Source organism: Prinia subflava, chromosome 2 (assembly GCF_021018805.1).
Source record: "Prinia subflava isolate CZ2003 ecotype Zambia chromosome 2, Cam_Psub_1.2, whole genome shotgun sequence".
Lineage (NCBI taxonomy): Eukaryota > Metazoa > Chordata > Aves > Passeriformes > Cisticolidae > Prinia > Prinia subflava.
In genome coordinates, this window is record NC_086248.1 from 35,016,307 (window position 1) to 35,028,898 (window position 12,592).

Genomic DNA, 12,592 nt, shown 5'->3' on the forward strand with positions numbered 1-12,592 from the left:
CCTCCAGGCCAGCTCCAGAGGTCCATGCTGAAACTGCCTCCCCTGGACTTTCCTTCCTCCTGTAGCAGCAGGTTGTCACTCTGGCTTACTATATCGAACTCTGAGTTCTCCATAACTCCACTATCTACGAGCCTTACAATGCAATTAATGGCTGCTGCAAAGGCACAATAAAGCCAGAACAAGAACACATTTAAGCTGGGACATGTGGGAATGTGGGCATAAGCCCCAAATCTGCTATTCTCAGTCTGCATCTCCCTTTTTTGACACATTTCACAATGGTTTCATCACACAGTTTTTGGTACCTGTGCAGCAACTGGACTGATAAGATAGCTTGCTGGCATATTTTCTTGGATGAGTCTGATTGGGAAACGTCCCCTACCTCTGGGTTCAAGCACATGTAGAAAAATAAGATCAAAGCAACAGCATAGCCAAAATCCATGATGTCAAAATATCTCTCTTGGCACCCTGACAGAGAAATGGCACCCACTGTTAGAGAGGAGCCTTGGGCACAAGGTGCAGCGCTGGCAAGACACAGGGAGAAGGAATGGCCTGAACTGGAGGGCAAGGCACAATTGCTGACACCTAACATCCTCCTCTTCTGTCCTGAATGGCTCTGGTGGCAGGGGCTGATGGCAGGGGCTCCCAAACAGTGGCACACATTCCTCCTGAGCATTCAGTTTATCTCTGAGGTGCTTCCTGAGCACCTCCACGTCCCGCTTGTGCGTCCGCGCAGCCCAGCCCGGGCGGTATGGCTGAGAGCGGCTGTAGCTGCTGCGGGGGCTGCGCCTGAGCGCCCGCTGTGCCAGCTGCCGGGGACAGTCACAGAGGTGACGAGATTGACGGCATTCTCCTGTGCTGACACACAGGCAGCGCTGGGGAAGGTTCTGGACACTCACCCCAACACTCTGGAAACAGGTGAGCAACAAACGGAGCCAGGACTGCTACATTTGGTAAGTACGTGCTTATTGCCTTCATGTTGCTCCAACATGTCCAAGGGCCTTCCGAAAGCTTGCATTCTCATTGCTGCTCTTGTACGAGCGCCCGCAGGGACATTTTCCCCCGACAGCCGCCGCCGAGGGCTGCCGGGCTGCGCATGGCCCGCTCCAAAGGCTCCCGGGGCCGGGCGGGACCGCCGCTCACCCAGCCCGTCCCTCACACCCACCCTCCTCCGCACACCCCTCTCCGCACACCCCTCTCCGCACACCCCCCCCGCACACCCAGCCCAGCCCGCTCCGCTCCAGCCCGGCGCAGTCCCCAGCGCGCCCCTTGTGCTGCCACCTCCTGGGCGCCGCGGCTCGGGCGGCGGGGCAGCGCTCCCGCTACCGTTCCCATTCCCGCTCCCGACCCGGAGCGTGGGCATGTGCGGTGGAGCTGCAGGTGCGCGCCCGCCCCGCTCCTCCGTCCCTCTCCTCCGTCCCGTCCCGCTCCTCCGTCCCGAGCCGCCCTGCTGGCAAGCGGGGCGATCTCTGCCGTGGATGCGGTGCTGACATGAAACACCCCAACAGCGCCTTGCTTTCCAGCCAGGGTTTTTTTTTTTTACGTTAAGGCGTCCTGGAGGGAAGACCCCAAAGCCCATTAATCACTTCAGGATGTCTGAGACGTGGGCAATAACACTGCGGAGAATTCAGGCCCTCTGACACTCCAGTGCAGTATCTGAGCATTTAAGAATAACAGTCAACACTGCTGATGCCTGTGAAAATACAGATGTAAGCCAGCTGTCTGTCAGGGTGAAAAATGTGTTTGTCTTTTCGTTTTAACGTGTCATTTCCCTCTTGGACATTTGTTGTGTTACTGCCAGGATATCACGTGCTTCCAGCACAAACTCTATCCCAGGAAGACGAATCACGTTCATGTGGAGGGGGGTGTCACTGTGCTGTTTCTGCAACGTTTTTTGTTCATCTGAAGCTGAACAAAACATATCTGACCTAATTCCTTAATTTTTATTATTATTATTGAAGTAATTTCCAATATCTGTTTCTAGCCAAAATTTATCCATGAAAGGGTCATAGGAGGGGTGAAAGAGTGTGTGTGCTGACAGGTGTCAATGTTGAGATTAATAAGAGGCAATGGAAGTACATATGATCAAAAATCAATAGGCAGAAATATGCTTATGGTGGGATGACTGAAAGAGGGCAGATTTGGATCACATATTAGGAAGAAATCATTTACTGAGAGGGAGATGAGACACTGGAACAGAGTGACCAGAAAACTTGTGGGTGACCCATCCTTGGAAGTGTTCAAGGCCAGGCTGGATTGGGGTCTGAACAACCTGGTCTGGCGGGAGGTGTCCCTGCCCATGGCAGAGGTTTGGAACAAGGTGATCTTTAAGGTCCCTTCCAACCCAAAACGTTCTAGAATTCTATGATAACTCCCGATTGGCATATTAGAAGAAAAAGATGTTCATTAAGGACCAGAAAGGGGACGTCAAGGACGTCGATGTCAATATAGTCAGAGAACAGACAAGTAAGTTCATATGTAAAGACATTTTATGTAAAAAAAAGAGTTAACGAAAACTGGCTTTTTTGTTTTTATGGAAAACAAATATTGCAGGTAGTTGCATAAACAATTCCAAAGCAGGTGAAGAGGAAGCAATTGTAAAATCAAATTGATTACACCACAAGTTTTTTCTTGACTTCAAACACTGGAATACAGACAAGCTGTAGAAACCAAGCTAGATGGCTAAAGCAAAAAATACGTATGCCAATGAAAAACAAAGTCAGGAAGGCAAAGGTACAAAATTAGTATGAGAAGGCGCTCTGTAAGAGGAAAATCAAGAAAGTACTGGAGAAAGGCTATTGGAGTGTGAACTTCTGAAGGCCAAAAGCTCTTTGGCTTCAGCCCTCACTGAAGATAATTACTAAATTGGGTGGCTTAAATACAGTACAGCAGACAGAAAATAAGATCTCCTGCTAGAGTATGGGAAGAAAAAGCAAGGGAGTGCTTACATAAGTAAGGGCCTTTCAGATCAGCCACACCTCTACTCTAAAGTATCTGGCTAAAGTGCTCTCAGAGTGTTCCTGTTTGCAAATACGGTGCAAAAACTTGTAGAGTTCAGGTGAGAATCAAGAGGAAAGAGAAGGCTAAGAAACGTTCCTGTCTCTAAAAGAGCAGAACTGGAATCATAGCTGCCTCACACTGGATTGAATTCTCAGAACAGGACCAGAACAGATAAAAATAATCCATAAGAACCTAGAAATTAACAATGCAAGTAACAGCAACATGGATTTCTCCAGAATACACTAATCAATTGTAATTATTTCCCTCTGACAATGTAAGAGAACAAATAAATATTGGTGTACTGTGATTTAACACTATTTTTAACACTGCCACATAATCAAAAGACTGAGAGACAGGGTCTAGATGAACTCATTATTGAGTAAATGTAAAAAAGGATGGAACAGTGCCCTCAGATAATAGTTAACTGTTAACTTACTGTGAAGATGGTATTCTTTAAGAATCTGTCTTGAGCTTAGCAACATTTGCATATTCTTTAATGATCTGTATGTTATATATGGAAGATTTCAGTGTGGGAAAAGCTTCAGGACAGAAAGAGCAAATTGGAGAAATTATCTGACAAAGAGATAGGATGTTGTTCACTTTAGATTCCTTCCTGCATGGTACACCTAGGCAGGAATAACCATCTGGACAAGTAAAGGATGGATGGGTTTTCCGGGAAAGATCTTGTACTTCTGGCAGATCATAACTGAGCACAGGTCAGCAACAGCTTGGTGCTGCAAAGAAGGCAGAATCAATGGTGGGCACCATGACCAGTTATTTGCCCTCAAGGCAGGGGAACACGGCTCCTCTCAGCATGGGCCAGGCTCTGGCTCAAACAGGGCACCTGGGTTTGGTGTGTGGGGGGTCACAGAGCAAGGGAGATCTGGTGAGGTCAAAACCCACCCATAAACTGTATAAAGCTATTGGAGGAGGTGCCAGGGAGGCAACTATTGCAGTCTGGCTGGCTCTCTTTTGTGTTTCAGTGCAGTTCTGTGGTCACCCTGATAAGCACTTCCAGCCAAGAGGGTTTTTTTTTAAATCTAGAGAGCAATTTAAGCAATGTAGGAGCAAGCAGAGACGATCTATCAGTTGGAGTGGAGAAGTTGTCTGGAGAGCTGCAAGTTAAAAAACAGATTTTGGCTTTGTTGTCTAACAGGCCTGATTAACAGTGTAAATACATGTAAATATCTTTGACAAAGACAACTATCTCAGGTCTGTTTCAATTAATTTTATTTCAAGAAGGAGGTAATTCCCCCTGGAATCCAAATCGTTTGGATCGCTTAGGCTCCATGACAACCTGTATGGAGGAAGTTGTGTTGGGGCAGCTGGCTGCTCTGTTTCATTTTTTAGAAGTCAGAAGAAATTATCTTGACATTCCTGAAAGGAAAAAGTTGCCAGAAGTTTCATGAGAGATTTTTCCTTTCAGTGAGAGGGAAATCTTTTTTAACATGCCGCATTGTCACACAAAAAGAAAATCCTGAATTTCCAGACATTTCTGCTGGTCAGTTAACTCCTTCTAAAAGCTGCTTGCTCTATTAAAAAGAAAAAATAGTTTCAAAGTTTGTAAGATTTACAACCTCCTCAAGGGTGGAGGCCTGGGACACAGCCTTGCAGCTCAGAGGTCTCCAAACTTACTTGCCTACTCCCTTTAACTTCCACCGACACTTCAGTATCCTGGGGCTACAGTTGCCTTTGGAAATGTTTTTCTGGTTTATTTTGTCTTACCCATACTACCACAAGGAAACTACTACAAAGGCAGGTGTGAGACTCTAATTTTCAGAAACAGTAAAGGGAAAGTTATTCATTTGTGTTCTTGTCCATCTGCTCTGCAGTATTCTTGGGATCTAAAGCAGTGTTTCCACTCAGTCTCTATGGTTTAGTAATCATCCAATTCTCGTACAGAGTCTGTGGCCTGAGCCAAGTTTCTCCATTAACCAGCCTGAAACATCTTTGGTCCTGAGATGAAATAAGATCAGATTCATTAAGCCTAGCATTACCATAAGGAAAATATATAGATATTTACTTTAACAACAAGGCTCAAATTCCCTCATCCCAGATAATTTGTTCCTGCTAGATGTCACGTGTTGCAAATGCCTGCAGTTCGTAACAGTTTTATGAATTAGAGCTTGGGAAGGATGATTAACTTGAAATGGGTTACGTGGCATGGACCAGGACACAAGAGAATGGTATGACAGGAAACTGTGTTGGTGATTTCAGGTTCTGATGATACTTTAGTAAATGCTAATATGAAATCCACCTAAAAATCTGTAGGATGACACACCTCTTCAGGCAGAACTTGTCCCCAGTGACTTATTTGCTAAAAACAAAGTGCCTTGGATTTTCAGTTGCTGAGAATATTTTGAGTTTGACTGATGCATAAAGTAATAAAACAATGAAAGTTTCTTTTTTTTTCTTTATCCTTCATATATTTTTCCTTTAACATTAATCATAGCATAGATGAAGTGAAAAATGTAATTCAAAGTTTTTATTGTATTCTTGCTCATTTTTTTCCCTGTAATATATCCAGGCAAGTTGCATTTTAATATTCAGGTCTTTTGAAGATTTTCTTTTTATCTTTATAGGAAATGGAATAGTCATACTGTGCTTTGCCTTTTACTCATAGATTTTTTTTTTGGCAGTGATCCTCCGGACAAATCTTTTCTATTCTGAATCTGCTAAACTGGAATTCTCTTCATTGCTATAGAGCAATGGTACTTCTTCACCATGGACATTGTGCTAAGCATCAATCACAAACAGAACCAAAAAGACAGCCTAATTATCCAAAAAAAAGTTAAAAGAGACAATGGGCCTGATTCTTACCCAGAAGCATGGGGTGTAGTACCAGAAGAAATCAGCTATGAATATTTTAATTGGTTATTAGATGGAAGAAAATTTCCTGAATATGAAGTTATCAATACACAACACCTAATTCATGAATTTAAATGCACAAGGGGCAAATATTTGTGGGTGGCCAGTTTCAACCTGCCAAGGTGTTTGGCTAGACCCTTAAGATCAATTTAATTCTTTTTCCTAAACATATGTTTTTTATTCTAACATATTGTTTTATTCAAGATTATGGCAAAAAGTAATTTCCAAAGAAGAAATGTCCACATATAGGGTATTGTATGATTAGTAAAAAACATTACAGTCAGCTACCAATAATTTGGGAAGCAAGTGACCTAAAGCTATTTTTTTAAATTATATATTTACATATAATGTAAATATGAATGAAATTATAGATCATTCAAAATTTCAGGACATCTTTAAAGAATTTTCGCAGATGCTGCATTAAATAGGCCTCCTCTGTTATATGGATGAGCAGCCCCATGAAGTTGTCCCTGCTGTCAGATGACAGAATTCAGGTGCTGCAAAGCCAACTCACACACTTTCTCCACAGGCCTGGAAAGCTCCTCAGTCCTTCAATGGCCAGCTTAAAATGCCCTTTAGACTTTTGAGTAGTGGAAAAGGACAAGTTAAAAGTGGTGATACTTGCTGCTGTTTCGTGGCAACGATGTGTCCGGGGCTGAAATTATGTCAGTGTTTGGCAGTAGAGTTACAAAAGTGCAGTTGCTTATTATTTGTAGAGAGAGTAATCTAGAAGGGGCCCCTATCTCTCTAGAGGACCTCAGTACTCACCCTTCCCACTCCTTAAAGAGAAACAAGTGTCATGGTAGGGAAAACTGAAATCCAGAGTCATCAACAGCCCTCCTTGCTTACAAAGGTGGAGCTCTGCATAAGCAATGCCATTAACTCTCTATCGCACAGACCAACAGCCTTCTGCAGGCTTCATGTTCCAAAGCAGTCAGCAGCACTGAGTCAGGGCCGGCCTCAGCAGGATGAATAATAAATAAGGCCATTTTTAACACTGGCAAGGCTTTTTTAGTGCTTGCTCAAAGAAGATGCTTTTGATGAATGGGAAAATGGTCTCCCAGCTGTCACACTGGCAAGAGACTAAGCAGTTATAGGTTCAGTACTTCTCCAGGTACTGCCTCTATGACTTTAAGTTAGCTGAGGCTTGATTTCTTCAGCAGTGCTGACCACGCTTCCTTATATATCCATTAGCAAGAGGTAGAGATGGCCAGTGTGGCTGAAAATCAGGCAATTATTATCTCCTTGTGCCTCACCTTCCCCACACGAAAAACAGCAGTGATATTTCCCCAAGCATGAATGGCTAAATTCACATGAATAGGGTGAAAAGGGCCATTTCAGTCCAGCATGGAGCTCTGTTCCTGTCCCTAGGGGAACAGCTTCACAGCAGCTCCTTACATTAGCTGCAGCCACATAGACCTACATTATCAGCCCTCAACCCCGAGCTAGCAGCAGTATCCAAAAGCTCAGTATGGAGCAGGTCCAGGTCCTTCAGCAGTTTTACAGCTTGTGCTGTTTTATGGCTCCGTGCTGCCTCAGGCAGGCTGTTACTTGTACCCAAGCAAGCAAATTTAAAGCTGGCTTAGCATTTGTGGGTGACAGTACCACCCTGTCTTACTGCTTCAGTATGACCCTAGAAAAACAACCCCTCCCATCACCCCACCGCCCAGATGACCTTGGGTCACAGGCTGTGCATAGCCATGCTCCCTCTCTGGCATCAGAGTCCACTGTGCTGTGGCAGGAGCATGCTGGCAGCAGCAGAGGGTGTCACTGTCAGGCTGCAGTGGCCCGCAGCTTTCCCAAGTAGCAGCATCACTCGATAATGCCAAAGGCTGTAATTTGAACACTGCAAACTGCAGGGCCTCAGCTAGAAGGGAAATAGCAAAGCAGGAAGAATGACCATCTCTGTACAGATTAGGAGAGATAGATTACAGTCAACTGGAAAAAAAAATCACAGAGCAACAGAGAGGTGGCTGGAAACCTTGGAAAAAAACCCAATTCAACAGAACATCAGTATTTTGAGAGTCCCAGCCAGGAAGCAGGACACAGATACCATGCTGTAAACTGCTGCCAGACATGTTGGTTATTGATTTTTCTGAAGATCCCACCTGAACTGAATGTGTGGACTGAATCCCAATGAGAGTCCCAGATGGAGTAGGCAATTGTGAAGGCAACGGACTTATTACTCTTTAGGACTCAAGGGGCCAAGATAGGTTTTTACAAGCAGCTAAAACAAAGAAAGAGATCGTATGGGAAGGTGCTAGGCTCCTATTGTTTCCGGACACAAGTTCTATAACCCAGGGCAAAAGGGAAGAATTAACTGTGGTTAAAAAAAATAAAAAGAAAAATGTTTGAGATATAAAATGTGTCTGCATCAGTTTCTCTGGCTTGCCAAAATGTACAGTTCACACAGAGAGAAAACCAGCATCTTTGGGGAGCAGAGGCAACAGAAGTTGCTGTCAAAATCATTGGAGACAAAGAAACTCTGCAACTGCCCTCTGCAATGTGTTGGGTCCCCACTGCTCCCCACAGCAGGGAACTGAATCCTGATACCATGTGGGAGTAGGGGAAAAGTTTATTTCTTTTTCCTTTCTCTTTATTTTATGTCTTGTAGCCTGTGCTACCATGCTAGGATCTGAGTATTTAAAAGTACCTGCAACTGCTGCCAGGAGTTTTAGGATAAGCACATCCAGTGCATCACAGAACTGCATCTGGCATTGGTATGTGTAGTGGGTGCAATTGCTGTGCAAACACCACACGCATGGTTACCTATTTTGGCACTTTCATCCATGTCCTGACTGTATTTAATGCATAACAAAACAATGTCAGTAACATCAGAGCCCCCTGGCTTTTGCAGCAGTGATGAGTCCAAGAGCCCAGAGAAAGTCTGCTTGGTACAGCCTAAAAATTAGCCTTGACTAATGTCAGCCTAAGTGCCCAGAAAGGTTTGGATTTCAGTGTCTGTCCTCCTCCCTGGAAACCTGGGGGTTTTCAAAGGGGAAAAACATGACTGCTTTCCCTTCCCAGGCTACTGTACCTGTGGAGAAATAATCCCGAGTACCAGTACAGGCTGTGGGCTGGCCTGGTGGAGAGCAGCTCTGCTGAGAAGGACCTGGGAGTCTTGGTGGATGAGAAGCTGACCATGAGCCAGCAGTGCCCCCGCTGCCAGGAGGGCCAGTGGGACCCTGGGGTGCATCAGGAAGAGTGGGGCCAGCAGGCTGAGGGAGGTGATCCTGCCCCTCTGCTCAGCCCTGGTGAGCCCACCTCTGGAGTGCTGTGTCCAGTTATGGACTCCTCAGTACAGGAAAGACAGGGAGCTACTGGAGAGGGTCCAGTAGAGGCCACAAAGATGATTTGGGATCTGGAACATCTCTCTAATGAGGAGAGCCTGAGGAAGTCTGGAGAAGACTGAGGGGGGAATCTCATCAACAATTCATACAAACAAGTCAAAGGTGGGTGTTAGGAGGAAGGTGCCAGACTCTTTTCAGTGGTGCCCAGTGAGAGGGTGAGGAGCAGTGTCCATAATCTAAAACACAAGAAGTTCCACCTCAACAAGAGGAAGAACTTTTCCACATTGAGGTGGCAGAGATTGTGGACCTCCTCTCAGGCGACATTCAAAACCTACCTGGACACATTCCTGCATAACCTGTGACAGTGCCTTGGCAGGGGGGTTAGACTGGATGATTTCCAGAGGTTTCTTCCAAACCTATTGATTCTGTAGTGCCGTGATTCCCTCTCACTGTGAGGGAGCCTGAGGGTCACTGGTGGCTCTTTGCCTCTCAAAACCATGGCCTGGGCTCTTGGGGGAGACAGAACCCTGAGGAAAAGGCCTTTCTGAATCTTTATGAACAGGTGGTAGATGGAAGACCACAGAAAAATTGCATGTGAACATCCCATTCTCTGGCAGTAGCTGTCCTGGGCAAGGCAGCTGGATACTGTGGCTGTTGGAGCAGCACAGGGTTTAGGTCTCCTTGGTGCCCAGGTGCTCCTGGCAATGACTCTGCTGCTGACTGCATGCAGCATCCCTCAAAGCCATCATGCCTCAGCTATTGGCTGGATCCTCTGCATCAATGCAGGACTGCTTCAGCTGCTTTTATTTTATGCATCTCCATCAATCTGCTGCCATCTCTCCTTCCATGAACAAGCATGGCTTAAGGCTTAAGCACGGCATCTCTGCCAAGAGGTTTACCACCCCAGTAGCTGCTGCTTCTGAAAACATCCCAGGAACCACTAACTCTCCCTTACCCTTTCTCTCCTCCATACATCCTCCTCTTCCTCACAGCAAGAAACAGACTGGAAAAATAGACTCATTTTTTGGTGCTGATCCCACCTGCAATGATAGTGCTGCATCATTAGGGCCTGGACTCACGCCTCCAGTTCATGTGAATACTTCCAAATGTGTTGAACCAAAATAGGAAGAGAGCCACTTGCTAATAATATGCATTGAAATACATTTGACTGCCTTCTGCTTAATCCTTTCATTTTCTTCCACAAATGAGATTTGCTGCTGTAGCCCAGATTACAGAGCAGTAATGAGTGAGGAAGGAAGCTCCCACATGCAAAGAGAGGTTTAGCCAGAAAATAAACAAACAAATCAAATAAATAAAACACCATCCCACATTAGATGAAGTTGTACTGCCACCTCAGGTTTACCATCTGTTTCTACTTTTATTCCAGTGTTTCTTTCAACCATTTTGTCTACTACTTATGAGTTCAGCTGGCGGCTGTTGTTTCTAAACACAGTGGGGCCCCAGGAGAACCACAGTGCCCCATTCTCCTGGTCCCAGGTCCTGGGATATGATCTAGGAGTAAAAGAGAGAAAGAAGAAAGAAGATAATGAGAGGGTGAAAGAGCAAAATATGAAAGAGAGGTAAAAAGAAAGAGAGAAGAGAGAAGAAAGAGAGAGCTTTCCCACTATCCTACATTCTTCTAATCTCTTTGTTTTTCTTTTTAAAACAACTCTTCAGTTTGGAGGGATATTAAAAATAGAAGAGTGTTAGATTTGGCAATAAATTAATGTCCAGATGAAGGGAAAACAATAACAAATTGGAAACAGATTTATTCACACTCAGTGTATTAATGAAAACGTAAAAAAAAAGCTAAACTGGGTATACTGTGTGGAAAAAAATAATGGCCCAGCAGGTCTACTTTTTATTAACAACTCATCAGTAAGCAGGTTGTAATTCATAACAAAGAATTTACCCCAAGGAACACCACAGGACTGTGAGCTTTTTAGTTTCCTAAGAAAATACATATGTTGTTCCACTTGGTTTCCTTTCAATAAAACCCGCCAGTTAGCACTTCATTTTCGAGCTGTTCTGACAAATCAGGTGAGTTAGCTTTGTAGAAAAAACAGAAGCCAACTTTTCAGCTGAGAATTTTAGGGAATTTTTTAATAACTTAAATAAATTTCCCAAACGGCAAGGAAGTATGATAAAAGGCTGTGAAATGAGTTTGTTTGGAACAACTTGAAAGAATCTTTCTTTTAATTTGCTTCATTAATTTTTCCTGAGGAAATATTTAGGGATACATCCCTTACTGCTAAGGTATGTGTTTGAGACAAAAGGAATTTTTATGATTTTTGTTGTGTTTTCATAATGTCTTGAAACCTGATTAAAGATACTGATGAAAACCTGCCCACTAGTTTGCAGCTATATGCAGGACCTGAAGGAGATTGAGGCGCCAAGAAATCGGTTTTGTGGAGGTCACTGATACATTGGGTCTCGTATGTCATAAAATCCTGTATTGTTTCCTTCAGCTGCCCCTATCACCTACATACAGAAAAATCCTCTTGAAGGAAGAAAATAATCCAGAAGGCAAGTAGGAAACCAGAGAGAATTATATGAAATGAAAAGAAAGAAAAAGGAACTGAGATGCAAAATTGGTAAGGATTTAAATAAATCACTCCAGTTTAAATTACTACAGCTCAGTGCTGGTCATGACGTGCACCATGTCCAGCCTGGGTTCAGTAACAGACCTGCCACAAGTGCCAGGGCTTCCCAGTTGCACCAGTGTCTGTTACACCTGAACAGGTATTCCATTCAGTCATTTTTCAGAAGGAAAAGAGCAGATTTCCCCATATTTCATCAGCCTTTCTGCATGGTTTGGGAGAGCGGAGTTCTGGTGCAAGGCTCCAAGAGATCACTGAGACGTTACCCATCAACTTATCGGTTCATATACACTGCTTATCAAACATCCCTGAAAGAAAAGGATCTACCTTCTCCACAATTTCCAAGCATTATACTGAAATATAATCTGAGATGCAGAGGAGGCTGTGTTCCTAGTTATTTATCATTCTTGATTTGATGAGAGAAGCACTGAAAAAAAAAGGACTACGAGGGAACACAGAACTTACATGGAAAGACCGTAAGCAGTCTTTCCATGTAGCCAACAGCATACCTCATTGAGTAAATGCAACTGAAAATTCAAAACCTTCTCCAAAATGAGAAATAATCATATTTGAGAGTCAACTGTTTCTCTTGCATCCGCTGTGTCTCTAATGCACCCATCACTCCCCTGGGTGCAAAGTTCTCTGTGGAATCACCTGTCTCAGAAATAGTGAGACGTGTGAGTGTGCTGGTTCATGTGTCGCTGCTGTAACCATGTCTGTTCCAAAAGCACCTACATCAAGTAGCAAAAGTCTCTGCGGCGCTTGTGTAGATTATAAAGCTCACATAAATAAACCTAGGAAGGTTCTCAGGCCCAACTGTAACCTTTTAGAAGGACT